Source organism: Trichechus manatus, unplaced genomic scaffold (genome assembly GCF_000243295.1).
Source record: "Trichechus manatus latirostris isolate Lorelei unplaced genomic scaffold, TriManLat1.0 scaffold00111, whole genome shotgun sequence".
Lineage (NCBI taxonomy): Eukaryota > Metazoa > Chordata > Mammalia > Sirenia > Trichechidae > Trichechus > Trichechus manatus.
In genome coordinates, this window is record NW_004444047.1 from 9,157,608 (window position 1) to 9,171,588 (window position 13,981).

Sequence of the window (13,981 nt, forward strand, 5' to 3'; positions counted from 1 at the left end):
ATATTGAATATACCATGGACTGCCAGAAGAATGAACAAATCTGTCTTGGAAGAAGTACAACCAGAATGCTCCTTAGAAGCAAGGATGGCGAGACTACGCCTCACATACTTTGGACATGTTATCAAGAGGGATCAGTCCCTGGAAAAGGACATCATGCTTGGTAAAGTGGAGGGTCAGTGAAAAAGAGGAAGAGCCTCAACAAGATGGATTAACACAGTGGCTACAACAATGGGCTTAAGCATAACAATAATCATGAGGATGGTGCAGGACCAGGCAGTGTTTCATTCTGTTGTACATGGGTTACTATGAGTCGGAACCGACTAGATGGCACCTAACAACAATACCCCCCAGACCACCCAATCAAGAATCACTGTCTCAGTGAGCCACATTTAATTGTGACTATGTGAAGTTTCTCAAGAGGTATGGCAGCAAAAAAGTTGAGAAGCATTGTACCTATCCTGCTTTGTAATTAGAATGTATACTCAGTGATCTGCAGACATTTTCCATGCCAAAGAAGTTTGTATCATCCATTTTTAAGGCTGCGTATTAGTCCATTGTATGGGTATACTTTGAGGGCATTGGTGGTTCAATGGTAGAATTCTCGTCTTCCAAGACCTGGGTTCGATTCTGGCCAATGCACCTCACACACAGACACGATCCATCTGTCACTGAGGGCTTGCATGTTGCTATGATGCTGAACAGATTTCAGCAGAGCTTCCAGACTAAGATGAACTGGGAAGAATGGCCTAGTGATCTATTCCCAAAAATCAGCCAGTGAAAACTCTATGGATTGCAACAGTCTGATCCCCAGACAATATGGGGATGGCACAGGACTGGGCAGAGTTTTGTTCTGTTGTGCATGGGGTAGCTATAAATGGATTAGAGTGGGAGTGACTCCACACTCCACAACAGGTAACAACAACAGATACATTTTAATTTATTTAACCACTATTCCACTGATAATGTGTGTGTGTGTTTTTTTTTTCATTTCCTCTCTGTCCCATTATTAACAATGCTTTAAGAACATTTTTCTTCATTCATTTTTTGTATGTTTGATTCTTTATCTCCTTGGGATATATTATTAGAAGACAAATGTCTGGGCTAAAAAGAAGATATTTAATGTTGATGCCTGTTGCTAGGCTGCCCTCCAGAAGGCTGTATCAATTGATACCACCAACAACAATTTATGGGTGTCCACTGAGCACTGGTAACAGTTAAAATCATTACTAATCTAGTTGGTGGAAAGTGATAAATCATTGCTGTCATCTGCGTTTTGGGTTAATAATGACCGTTGGCATTTGGTTTGGAGCCCAGGATGTGGAGTCTGACTATCTGTGTTCAAATTCTGGCTTAACAACTTCATTTTTTAAGGTACAAAAGTGAATATTTAACTGGAATGCAAACATAAAACACAACAAATCACAAGCTCAAGTTGGTCATGAAAGGCAAATGAAATGCAAATCTGAGGGGCCTGCCTGTGCCCATAGTGCTGGCCTAGGTGGTTAAGAGGAGCACTTTAGAAGTGGTCTTAACAGGGTGTGCCATTTGATTGACAGTCCGAAGCCATGGGCAATAAAGCCAAATCAGTTAATCAATAAAAAAAGAGACATAGTACATGTAAACTAGAGGCAATTTAATTTGTTTTCCTTTTTTTAAGATTTCACAGATGAAGATATTTGCAGATATTCCTGAACCTACTTTCGAGTACAAGGTCAGGAAAATACAGTCCTGTGCTTTCTTTTAAGTTTCTTTCTAAAATTGTTTTATATTTATATTTATTGCTAATATATTTTTTATTTTTTTTAATTTTATTGTGCTTTAGGTGAAAGTTTACAGCACAAATCAGTTTCTTATTAAAAAATTTATACATAAATTGTTTTGTGATACAGTTTGCAATCCCTGCAGTGTGTTAGCACTCTCCCCCTTTCCACCCTGGGTTGCCCGTTTGTTCGTTCAGTTTTCCTGTCTCTTCCTGCCTTCTTGTCTTTGCTTTTGGGCAGGGGTTACTCATTCGGTCCGTATCCTTGATTGAACTGAGAAGCATATTCCTCACGTGTGTTATTGTTTGTTTTATAGGCCTGTCTAATCTTTCGTTGTGCTGTGAGTCCCAATCAGCTTGATGGCAACGGGAATCTTTGGTTGAAAGGTGAACTTCAGGAGTGGCTTCAGTGCTGAGTTAGCAGGGTGGCCATGGGCCATATAGTCTCAAGGGTTTCTCCAGTCTCTGTCAGACCAGTAAGTCTGGTCTTTCTTGTGAATTTGAATTTCGTTCTACGTTTTTCTCCAGCTCTGCCTGGGACCCTCTATCATGATCCCTCTCAGAGAGATTGGTGGTGGTTGCTGGGCACCTTCTAATTCTGGACTCAGGCTGGTGGAGGCTGTGGTTCATGTGGCCCATTAGTCCTTTGGATTAATATTTTCCTTGTGTCTCTAGTTTTGGCTTAACAATTTTTTGACCTTGTGCCAATTATTTAACCTCTTAAAGTCCTAGGTTACTAATCTGCAAAATGGTGATAATAATAATACTAACTTCATAGGATTGTTGTGAGGATTGAATGAATGAATGCACATAAAACACAACATTTCCTGGTACACAGTTCACTCTCAGTAAATGCTAGTGATTGGTATACTTTCATATCATTTAATATTTTGTTTTTCTTTGATCGTATAATTAAATTCTTCAGTCTGTTCTGTTGTGATGATCATCTTTTCTTTATTGATCTCATAGTCTTTAAATATTACAGATATTAACTACTTGTCTGTCATACATGCTGCAAGTATTTTGTCTTTGTGCTGTATAAAGTAATAAAATTTATGTATTTTAAGAATTCTAGCTGGAAAAAAGCCTTCCTCATCCTGATTTAAAAAAAAAAATTCAGCTATATTGCCTTCAAGGAATTTATTGGTTTCATTTTTTGCATTTAAGTCTTTGACCCATTTTGAATTGAATTTGGTAACAGTAATGAAGATAGGATCCACAAAAGCTTTCCTTTTCGAGGATGATAAAGTGATCACATTCTGAGCACCATAGGGACATACAAATAGAAGAACCTCCAGTGTTCCTTTGGCAGGTAAAGTCTAAATTATCTTATGGGAAATCTTTTCCATGATTTGAGGTAGTATTTTAGTTTTCTTCCGTTTCCCACTCTCATTTTCTTTTATGTTTCTTTTCTTTCTGGAAAACATCTGCTCTTGGGACTCCTATGAAAGCTTAACAGATTTTCTTCCCAGGAGCCAAGCTATTCCCATCATAGCAGGATTTCACATCAAGATAATTGATTTTAAATGTTGCCTTTTTACAAGATTAAAATATTTCTACATAACAATTCCTACTGTGAACATTATTTGTACCAACACTGCTACAGTTATCACCAATCAAGGTGAATGGATTTTACTGCTGACTCAAGATCCCTTTGAAATATTGGCTCCTGCTTCAATAACCAAATCAATTGATACACTTATTAATGTTCATAAAGTGTAAATGTATCCATACCAACAGAACGTTAATGAGCTATTTACGATTAACATAGCACAGACATTTTATATACATGTATTGGGCATCTCGTATATATTATTGCAGACCCATTTGGCCTTTCATTTCAGTCATGGTTGCAGGGACCCATTCTGCAGACTGGTCCACTTTGTATGGTTACAACCTGAAGTGCCTTTTCCCAGGCCCATATGAGCCTTCGTGACAGCTGCAGTCTAGGATGGTTGAGCCAGAGGAGCAACATGGAAGTCTGGGAGAGATTATCCCCCATGGGGCAACCCTTGACCAATGGAGGATGTGATTTGTCTTAGTCATCTAGTGCTGCTGTAACAGAAATACCACAAGTGGATGGCTTTAACAAAGAGAAATTTATTTCTTCATGGTCAAATAGGCTAAAAGTCCAAATTCAGGGCGTCAGCTCCAGGGGAAGGCTTTCTCTCTCTGTCGGCCTTCTCATCAATCTTCCCCTGGACTAGAAGCTTCTCCACAGAGGGATCCTGGGTCCAAAGGAGGCACTCTGCCCCCAGCACTGCTTTCTTGGTGGTCTGAGGTCCCCAACTCTCTGCTTGCTTCCTTTTTATCTCTTGTAAGATAAAAGCTGGTGTAGGCCACACCCCACGGAAACTCGCTCTACATTGGATCAGGGATGTGACCTTAGTAAAGGTGTTACAATCTCACCCTAATCCTCTTTAACATAAAATTACAATCACAAAATGGAGGACAACCACACAATACTGGGAATCATGGCCCAGCCAAATTGATACACACAATTTTTTTGGAGACACAATTCAATCTATGACATGATTTGACAGATAAATTCTCCAGCCTTTCATCCTTCCAGCAGGTGACTTGGAGATACATTCCATAAGTCTTCTCAAAAGGACTCGCAGATTCAGAAACAATTGTGCACAGTAGTGGCTAACTCCATATTGTATCTTTGTATTGATTCTCCCTCCTCCCTTGTCCACCCGCCTTCTCCTGCCTTCTCCTGCGTTTTAGGCCCTTCCTGTCCCTCACTCCTGCTCCTGAGCTCACAGCCCTCAGTAAACCACGCACGCAGCAGACTTTGTCTCAGGCTCTGTTTTCAGGGCTTCTTAGGCTGAGAAAGTAGAGTAGAAAAAATATTTAAAAAACCCTCTCTGGTCATTTGCATATTGTGCTTTCCATGAACTTTTTTTTTTTTTTTTTTAGCTTGAACTACTGAAAATTTAATCGCTAGAAAATAGACGTTTGGAATAAATAATTCTACTAAGAATGGCCATAAGCCATTCATTTTTAGTTGTTTTCTTTTAACAACTAATTTCTAATCTTTTATGTCTTCCCCTCATGGCCTTAAATATATGTTTTTTTTTTCAATTTAACCAATACTCCCTCTCCCCCATTAACTCAGCAAAGAAGGATAGAGAATTGACTTGTACGTTCACCATTTTTTACACTAATTTATTTGAGATAATACAAGTTCATTACTAGTTTACCAGACTCTTATTTAAAATATGCTTGAGTTAACATCCAAAGAACTGTTGTTTTTGTAGAAGTGAAACACAAAGAATTAAATCCTGTAATGCATTCACACAGTGAGAATAAACCATGGCTTTTGCGTAACTTAACTACAAATAAACATTTAGAAAATCTAAATGATGTAGGAGGGACATTGCATTCAAGTCCACAATTCAATAATTTACGTAAGAGTGAGTTATAAACTGTGAAGCACTGTGTGACCTTAAAATTTCATCAGCTATGTTAGAGTATAAATATGTTTCTAAGGTATAATTTCTACCTACTTCATGGAGAGAAAAGAATAGCTTCCCTAATCTGTGGCCACTAGGTGTCAGGCCTGCTCCATATAAGAAGCCAAGGGTGGGGGAGGGGTGGATGGCAGAATTGAGGTGCGTATTGCATAGAGGCATGTATTCTTATAAAGCATTCTGTATCTTATAAAACCAGACATTCTACAAAACACAGGATCATCTTCAGTCAATATAAAAATCCAGCTACTAGTTTTGGATCGTTCTATGTGGTAATAGAATAAATGTGTTGATAAAGAAAATACTTGGAATGTGCTGATAAAGAAAATGGTGGAAAACCATTTAAGCCAAATTCTACTTTTGGATAATGCTGTCACTGTTCTGCACTCACTCTAAGCCCATTAACGGAACAAAACAAAACTCCGCGTGAATTGAACAGGGAAAGCCAAAGGAAGTTTCTAAAACCAACTGGTTACGGTGAGACATACTGGCTGCTGAGCAAACAAAGACCGTTTATGAGCATTAAAACAACTGAAAGGAAATCACAGTCTTATTAGTTGAATTGAAGTCTACTTTATTTTCCTTTTTTTATATCGAAAAGATTTTGGGAAAAACTGGGCATAACTCTTGGGTAATCCATGTATTAGTGCGAAGGCAGCATAGGCTGAGATGGTGGTTGCTAACACAGGTTTTGAAGTTCCACAGGCCTGAGTTCCAAATACGGACCTTTCCCTTACATATTACACAGCGTTTTATCTCCTCATCCTCAAGGAAGAGGTGCTAATACTTATCTCAAGGGGTTGTTTTGGGTTCAAATAGGATTGTGAATATAAAGCTCTTAGCACAGTATCCTGCACATTGTAAACAATCAGTAAATGGTTACTCCCATTATGAAGACAGAATTGAACACCTAACATTTTAAAATGAAAAGCCCAATACAGTCACGTGTCACATAACCTCCGCTTGGGCAAGGTCCATCCGCATAGACGCCAGTGGTCTCATTAGGTTATAATAGAGTTCAGAAATCCCACCGGAGAATGGGAATTGTGGAATGTGAGAATGTAGCTGGATGTAGCAAATGTAACAGGTACACGTGTATCTCATGTCTCTTGTATACGAAGTGATTGCGCTGCCAGGTATATGATGGAACAGTATGTATATAACCTACAACACATGTCTTGATAGTCATAATAAACACCTGTGTTACTGGCTTATGTACTGTACTTTCTGTTGTTATTTTAATGTGAACTTCCCCTACTTACAGATAAAAACTTTACCATATAACAGTGTATGCTCTGACTCGTAGGCAGTAGTAGCATCGAATCTGATGATTGCGTGTCTCTTGAGTGTATATTGTGGCATTATCTCTCTGTTTAATTTTCTTTTTTGAAAATATTACCATGAAGCGCATCATGGTTCCCAAATGCAGCAAACCAGTGCTAGTGACAGCAGCAGCAAGAGGCAAAGAAGAAGGATCGATCTGGAAGGGAAACGAAAGGTTATTAAACAGCACGAGGGTGGAAAATCAGTGGACGCTGTTGCTCGCGATTTAGGCATGTTCACACAACGTGCAAATCACATACCGTCCTATTTCACAGAATGCGTGGTAGATGTTAAGCTACGCATGACTGTACTTTAAATACAGACAGAGGATAAGCCTTAGTCAGTTTTGTAGTCAGGGAATAGTCCTTAAATGGAGTAAATTATAAAAAACCTTTGCTAAAGTAAAGTTATGGTGGATGTTGAAATAGAACGTACTTGTGACTGTGGCGGTGGAGAAGAGTTTCTCATTGGAGTGATCATCAATATCTGCTATGACAAGTTTCTTCCTTTTATTATTATATCATTTTTATCATGATAATGGTGTTCATGAAGGCCCTTGCTTTTCCTTCTCCTCTCCTTAAATTCCACCTGGGAGTTGGCAGTCAGACTCTTGTGAGAGGCTCTCTTTTTGCTAGGTACACCTGTTTCCACTCATTCTGACAGTTGAACATTTAATGTGGAAAGGGCAGCAGGGAATAATCACAAGACCATGCCTTACATTCCAGAGGGTCTGAGCCAGAGATGATTCCATGACACTTTCTTAATATGCATGGAATAATGCAATGTTGGAGGTGCCAGGGCAGTAGACATTTGTCTTTAAGTGGCCTTCAAAAACGTCGGTTCATACGATACCTAGAATGTATCTCATATTTGTTTGTGCATATTTGGATAATGACCTGAAATAAAGACTTCAGTATCTTAAAAGTATTACAGCACATACTATTAACATGACCATATTTTCACAGGGATGAAAGGGGCAAATAAAAAAGGGGATGGGTGTGGTGTGGTTCTGGTGGGAAAGCCAAAATCAAGGAAGGTGGAGAGAGCCTTCACCGTCCATTTGTTCCGCTTTGCTGGCTTCACAGGATTTAACAGTTCGTTCTTCTCCTACTTGCTACAGCTTTCAGAAAACTTTGGTGTAAAATCTGAACAAAGAGACTGAAGATAGGATAACAAAGAGGAAAATCTAGTGAATAAAAGGATTTACTTCAATAACTCCCAAAATCCTACCACAAGTGAAATGATTATTTCAAATACTACAAGGCAGAAAATGAATCAGCCATAGTACTCACGATTACAGTTTGAGACAATGATTCATATGAAAAGCAGCATAATTACTGTGCCTATCAGATTGGATTTCAAGATGAAGAAAGAATATTTTAGTACTTCCTTGGCTAAGCATAAATATAATTGATTTATGATTAATATGAGGGTCCAGCTTATCTGCAAATATATTGTATTTCATGTAAAAAATGAGCTGAAAGACATTTTTTACATTTCTATGTGAAACCCAATATTTGCATGCCAGGGAAGTGGGGAGGAATAGTGGCTGGAGCCACTGATAGATGGAGGCTGAGCACCAGGCGTGCCAGAGCCCATCTGCTGCACTCCAGGCAGCGGGGAAATCAATGGGTGTGCCCCAGCTTGAAAAAATAATAGGCAAGAAATGGCATATCTATTCACTTTTTCTATTTATTTAAAATAGAAATGTGATTTATTATAGTGAGCAAACTTCTCCCCCAGATTATGCTGAGAAAATGCCTTCCATCCCTTCTCAGAGGGACGTAGTGACTTCCGTCTAGTCCACAGCCCACCTCGAATGCCCTTCCTGAAGTCATTGTTGCACTATGAGTTCTCATCAATCTGGGTTTAAAGGTTTGGGAGAAATAATGTAACTTAAAATAAAGTATAGGAATGTTTTATAAATAAAATTGCCGTGTCCTACTGGGTTCTTTGAGCTATCTGTACTGATACTGACTATAGTCTCTTGGCTACCCATTGTGGTTGAGTCGATTCTGACTCACAGGGACTCTATAGGACAGAGTAGAACTGCCCTCTAGAGTTTCCAAGGCTATAATCTTTACAGGAGCAGATTGCCACATCTTTCTCCCACGGAGTGGCTAGTGGGTTTGAACCACCAAACTTTTGGTTAACCGAGCTCTTAACCACTTCGCCGCTAGGGCTCCTTAGTCCCTTGGCTAAGTGGAGTTTATTCATTACTCCATGTATTTGAGTCAGGATGGGGTAGTGGTTAAGATCAGAGACCTTGGCTTGAACCCAAGCTCCGCCATTTATAAGCTGTGTCACTTTGAGCAAGTTAGTTAACTTCTCTATGCCTGAGTTTCCTCCTGTGGAAAATGGGTAGCACCTACCTCATAGGTCAGTTATGATGATTAGTAAATTAATATTTGTAAAAGTGCCTACTACATTATAAGTGTTTACTACATAATAACTATACGTTTGATCTTTTCCATAACCCCATGGTTAAAGCAAGGCATACAGGATCAGAGAGTTTTTGCAGTTGAAAGGGGCCTTATAAATCATCTAGTTCAAACCGCTCATTTTAAAGGTAAAGAAACTATGCCTAAAGTTTTATTACTTGTTGTTAGGTGCCATCGAGTCGCTTCTGACTCACAGCGACCCCATGAACAACAGAACGAAATGCTACCTGATCCTGTGCCATCTTCACAATCATTGTTATGTTTGAGCCCATTGTTGCAGCCACTGTGTCAGTCCATCTCATTGAGGGTCTTCCTCTTTTTCACTGACCCTCCACTCTACCAAGCATGATGTCCTTCTCCAGAGACTGGTCCCTCCTAATAACATGTCCAAAGTATGTGAGACCTAGTCTCGCCATCCTTGCTTCTAAGGAGCATTCTGGCTGTACTTCTTCCAAGACAGATTTGTTCATTCTTTTGGTAGTTCGTGGTGTATTCAATATTCTTCACCAACACCATAATTCAAAGGCATCAGTTCTTCTTCCATCTTCCTTATTCATTGCCCAGCTTTCGCATACATATGAGGAGATTGAAAACACCATGGCTTGGGTCAGGCTCACCTTAGTCCTTAAAGTGACATCTTTGCTTTTTAACACTTTAAAGAGGTCTTTAGCAGCAGATTTGCCCAATGCAATGTGTCATTTGATTTCTTGACTGCTGCTTCCATGGGTGTGGATTATAGATCCAAGTTAGTAAAGTAATAAAACTAACATCCAAATGCAGGTTTCTTAGCATTCAAGCTGATTTTTTTCCCCGCCATATCACTCTGACTTCTCCAATAAATAAATGTAAGAAAGAAGAGTTCTTAATTAATTTTTTTATTTTTAGAAAATAATATTATTTTTAGAAAGTAATATTAGGAATAGAGTTATATAAATTATGCGAAGGCATATATATATTTTGCCTTTGCATAATCTATATAGCTATATTTAGTATCTACTAATTTATGTATATATATTTAGTATCTGCTACAATTAAGTTCAGCTGGTATAACATCAATTCTGAAATAACAGTGCCTTAAATAAAATAGACATTTATTTCTCTTCCATGTGAAAGAGATACATAGAAGAGAAGACAGGCCACGGCTCCTGTGGTGGCACTACAGTCGACTCCTTCTGCCGTCCTATTCCACCAGCCAGTGGATGGCTTCCATTCTCAAAGTCGTTGGTCCAAGATGGTTGCTAGAACTCTTGCCCTCATGCCAGCTTTCCAGAATGCAGGAAGGAGGAATGAAGAAAGGGCGAACAGTTTCTTCTAAATGAGTAGGCTTTCTTTTAGCAGCCTTCTAGGAAGTCCCATATCATCTTCCACTTACAACTGAGCAGCCAGAGCCTAATCACATGCCACATTTGGCTACAAGGGAGGATGCAGAGTGCTTTCAATGGGCTACATCAATTTAAATGTGTCTTTTCTTATTGAGGAAGAAGGGGTAATAGATATGGGATGGTAACTAGCCATCTCTGTTATAGTGTTTTTTTTTAGTTTAGTAGAGTTTTAGTTTAGTTTCTCTATTCCTTCTCCTCTGTCACATTTCCTTTTCTTTTGCTTTGAATCCAAAAGGGCAGCCTTGGACCAAGACAAACCACTTATCCACGTAGGAGAAAACAGAAATTCTTTACCTGAAGGGATGTTTTATCTGTATATTAAAATCTTATTGTTGCAAGAAACAAATCAATTCACTCTGGCTTAAGACAAAAATGAAATCTATTATAAATTACCAATGGTGTTTCCCAAAGCATTGCCCTTATGCTTTCTTCTTAGAGTTTTATGGTTTTCGTGTTTACACTTAGGTCTTTGATTAATTTTGAGTTAGTTTGTGTATGTGGTGCGAAGTATAGGTCAGATGAATTCTTTTGCATGTGGAAATCCAGTTGTCCCAGCACCGTTCATCAAAGAGACTATTCTTTCCCTATTGGATAGATTTAAAAAACAAAAACCAAACCCATTGACATCGATTCAAACTCATAGTGACCCTACAGGACAGAGTAGAACTGCTGCATAGGATTTCCAAGGAGTGGTTGGGGGATTTGAACTGCTGGCCTTTTGGCTAGCAGCTGAGCTCTTAACCACTGTGTCATCAGGGCTCCACTGGACAGATTTAGCACCCTTATTAAAAATCAATTGACTATAGATGTACAGGTTTATTTCTGAACTCCTAATAGTATTTCATTGATCAATATGTCTATCATTGCACCAGTACCAGACTGTTTTGATTAATGTAGCTTTGTAATATGTTTTGAGATCTGAAAGTGTGAGTTCTCCTGCTTTGTTTTTGTTTTCAAGATTGCTTTGGCTATTTGGGATTGATCTGACACCAAAAGCACAAGAAACAAAAGACAAAATAGATAAATGGGACCTCATCAATATTAAAACCTTTCTTTTTTTTTTTTGGTTTGCTTTATCAAAGGACTTTATTAACAAAGTGAAAAGACAATGTACAGGTAGGGAGAAAATTTTGGGGAGTCATGTATCTCGTAAAAGTTTAACATCGTGTGTGTGTGTGTGTGTGTATACTTCTGCAACTTAAAAAGACAAACAACCAATTAAAAAATGGACAAAACTATTTGTGGATGATATGATACTATACTTAGAAAACCCAAAAGACTCCATGAGAAAACTATTGGAACCAATAGAAACATTCAGCAGAGTAGCAGGATATAAGATAAACATACAAAAATCGGTTGGATTCCTATATACCAATAAAGAGAACTATGAAAAGGAAATTAGGAAAACAATACCATTTATAATAGCCCCTAAAAAAATAAAATACTTAGGAATAAATATAACCAAGAATGTAAAAGATCTATACAAAGAAAACTACAAAATACTACTGCAAGAAACTGAAACAGACTTACATAAATGGAAAAGCACACCGTGTTCATAGATAGGTAGACTCAATATTGTGAAAATGTCAATTCTACCCAAAGCAATCTACAACTACAATGCAATCCTGATCCAAATACCAACAACATTCTTTAAAGAGATGGAAAAACTAATCATTAACTTTATATGGAAAGGGAAGAGGCCCCGGATAAGTAAAGCACTATTGGAAGAAAAAGAATAAAGTAGGAGGACTCGCACTACCTGACCTCAGAACCTGCTATACAGCTGTGGTAGTCAAAACAGCCTGGTACTGGTACAAGAGACACACTGACCAATGGGACAAAATTGAGAACCCAGATGTAAATCCATCCACCTACAGTCACCTGATCTTCAGTAGAGGCCCAAAGTCCATTACATGGGGAAAAGACAGTCTTTTTAACAAATGGTGCTGGCAAAACTTGATGTCCATCTGTAAAAAAATGAAACAGAACCCAAACCTCATACCATACACAAAAACTAATTTGAAATGGATCAAAGATTTAAATGTAAGACCCAAAACTATAAGATCATAGAAGAAAAAATAGGATCAATGCTAGAGGCCCTAACATACGGCATTAACAGAATACAGACCATAACTAGCAATACACAAACTTCAGAAGATAAGCTAGATAACTGGGATCTTCTAAAAATTAAACAGTTATGCTCATTAAAAGACATCACCAAAAAGAGTAAAAAGAGAACCTAGAGAACTGGGAAAAAAATTTGGCTATGACAAATCTAACAAATCCCTACAACAAAAGACAAATAATTCAATTAAAAAATGGGCAAAGGATATGCACAGATACTTCACCAAAGAAGACATTCAAATGACTAACAGATACATGAGGAAATGCTTGCAATCACTAGCTGTTAGAGAAATGCAAATCAAAACCACAATGAGATACCATCTCACCTGACATTATTGGCATGAATCAAAAAATAGAAAATAACAGATGTTGGAGAGGCTGCGGGGAGATTGGAACTCTTATACACTGCTGGTGGGAATGCAAAATGGTGCAACCACTTTGGAAAATAATATGACACTTCCTCAAAAGCTAGAAATAGAAATACCGTATGCAATCCCACTCCTAGGAATATATACTAGAGAAAAAAGAGCCATCACATGAATAGACATACACACACCCATGTTCATTGCAGCGTTGTTCACAATAGCAAAAGATGGAAACAACCTAAGTGCCCACCAACAGATGAATGGATAAACAAACTATGGTACTGTCATGGATTGAATTGTGTCCCCCAAAAAATGTGTGTATCAATTTGGCTGGGCCATGATTCCCAGTACCGTGTGGTTGTCTTCCATTTTGTGATTGTAATTTTATGTTAAAGAGGATTAGGGTAAGATTGTAACACCACCCTTACCCAGGTCACATCCCTGATCCAATGTAAAGGGAGTTTACTTGGGATGTGGCCGCGCCACCTTTTATCTTTCAAGAGATAAAAAGGAAAGGGAAGCGAACAGAGAGGAGGGACCTGATAAGACCAAGAAAGCAGTGCCAGGAGCAGAGCGCATCCTTGGACCTGAGTTCCTGCACTGAGATGCTCCCAGACCAAGGGAAGACTGATGACAAGGACCTTCCTCCAGAGCCAACGGAGGGGGAAAGGCTTCCTCTGGAGCTGATGCCTGGAATTTGGACTTCTAGCCTACTAGACTGTGAGAAAATAAATTTCTCTTTGTTAAAGCCATCCACTTGTGGTTTTTCTCTTACAGCAGCACTAGATTACCTAGACAGGTACGTACACAAAATGGAATACTATCCAAAGGTGAAGACCAGTGATGAATCTGTGAAGCATCTCACAACATGGATAAATCTGGAGCGCATTATGCTGAGTGAAATAAGTCAATTACAAAAGGACAAATATTGTATAATACCACTACTATAAAAACTCATGAAAAAGTTTACACACAAAAAGAAACAATCTTTGATGGTTACGAGGGAGGGGAGGGAGGGAAAGGGTGGGAGGGAAAAACACTAAATAGACAATACATAAGTGGTAACCTTGGTGAACGGTAAGACAGTACACAATACTGGGGAAGCCAGCAC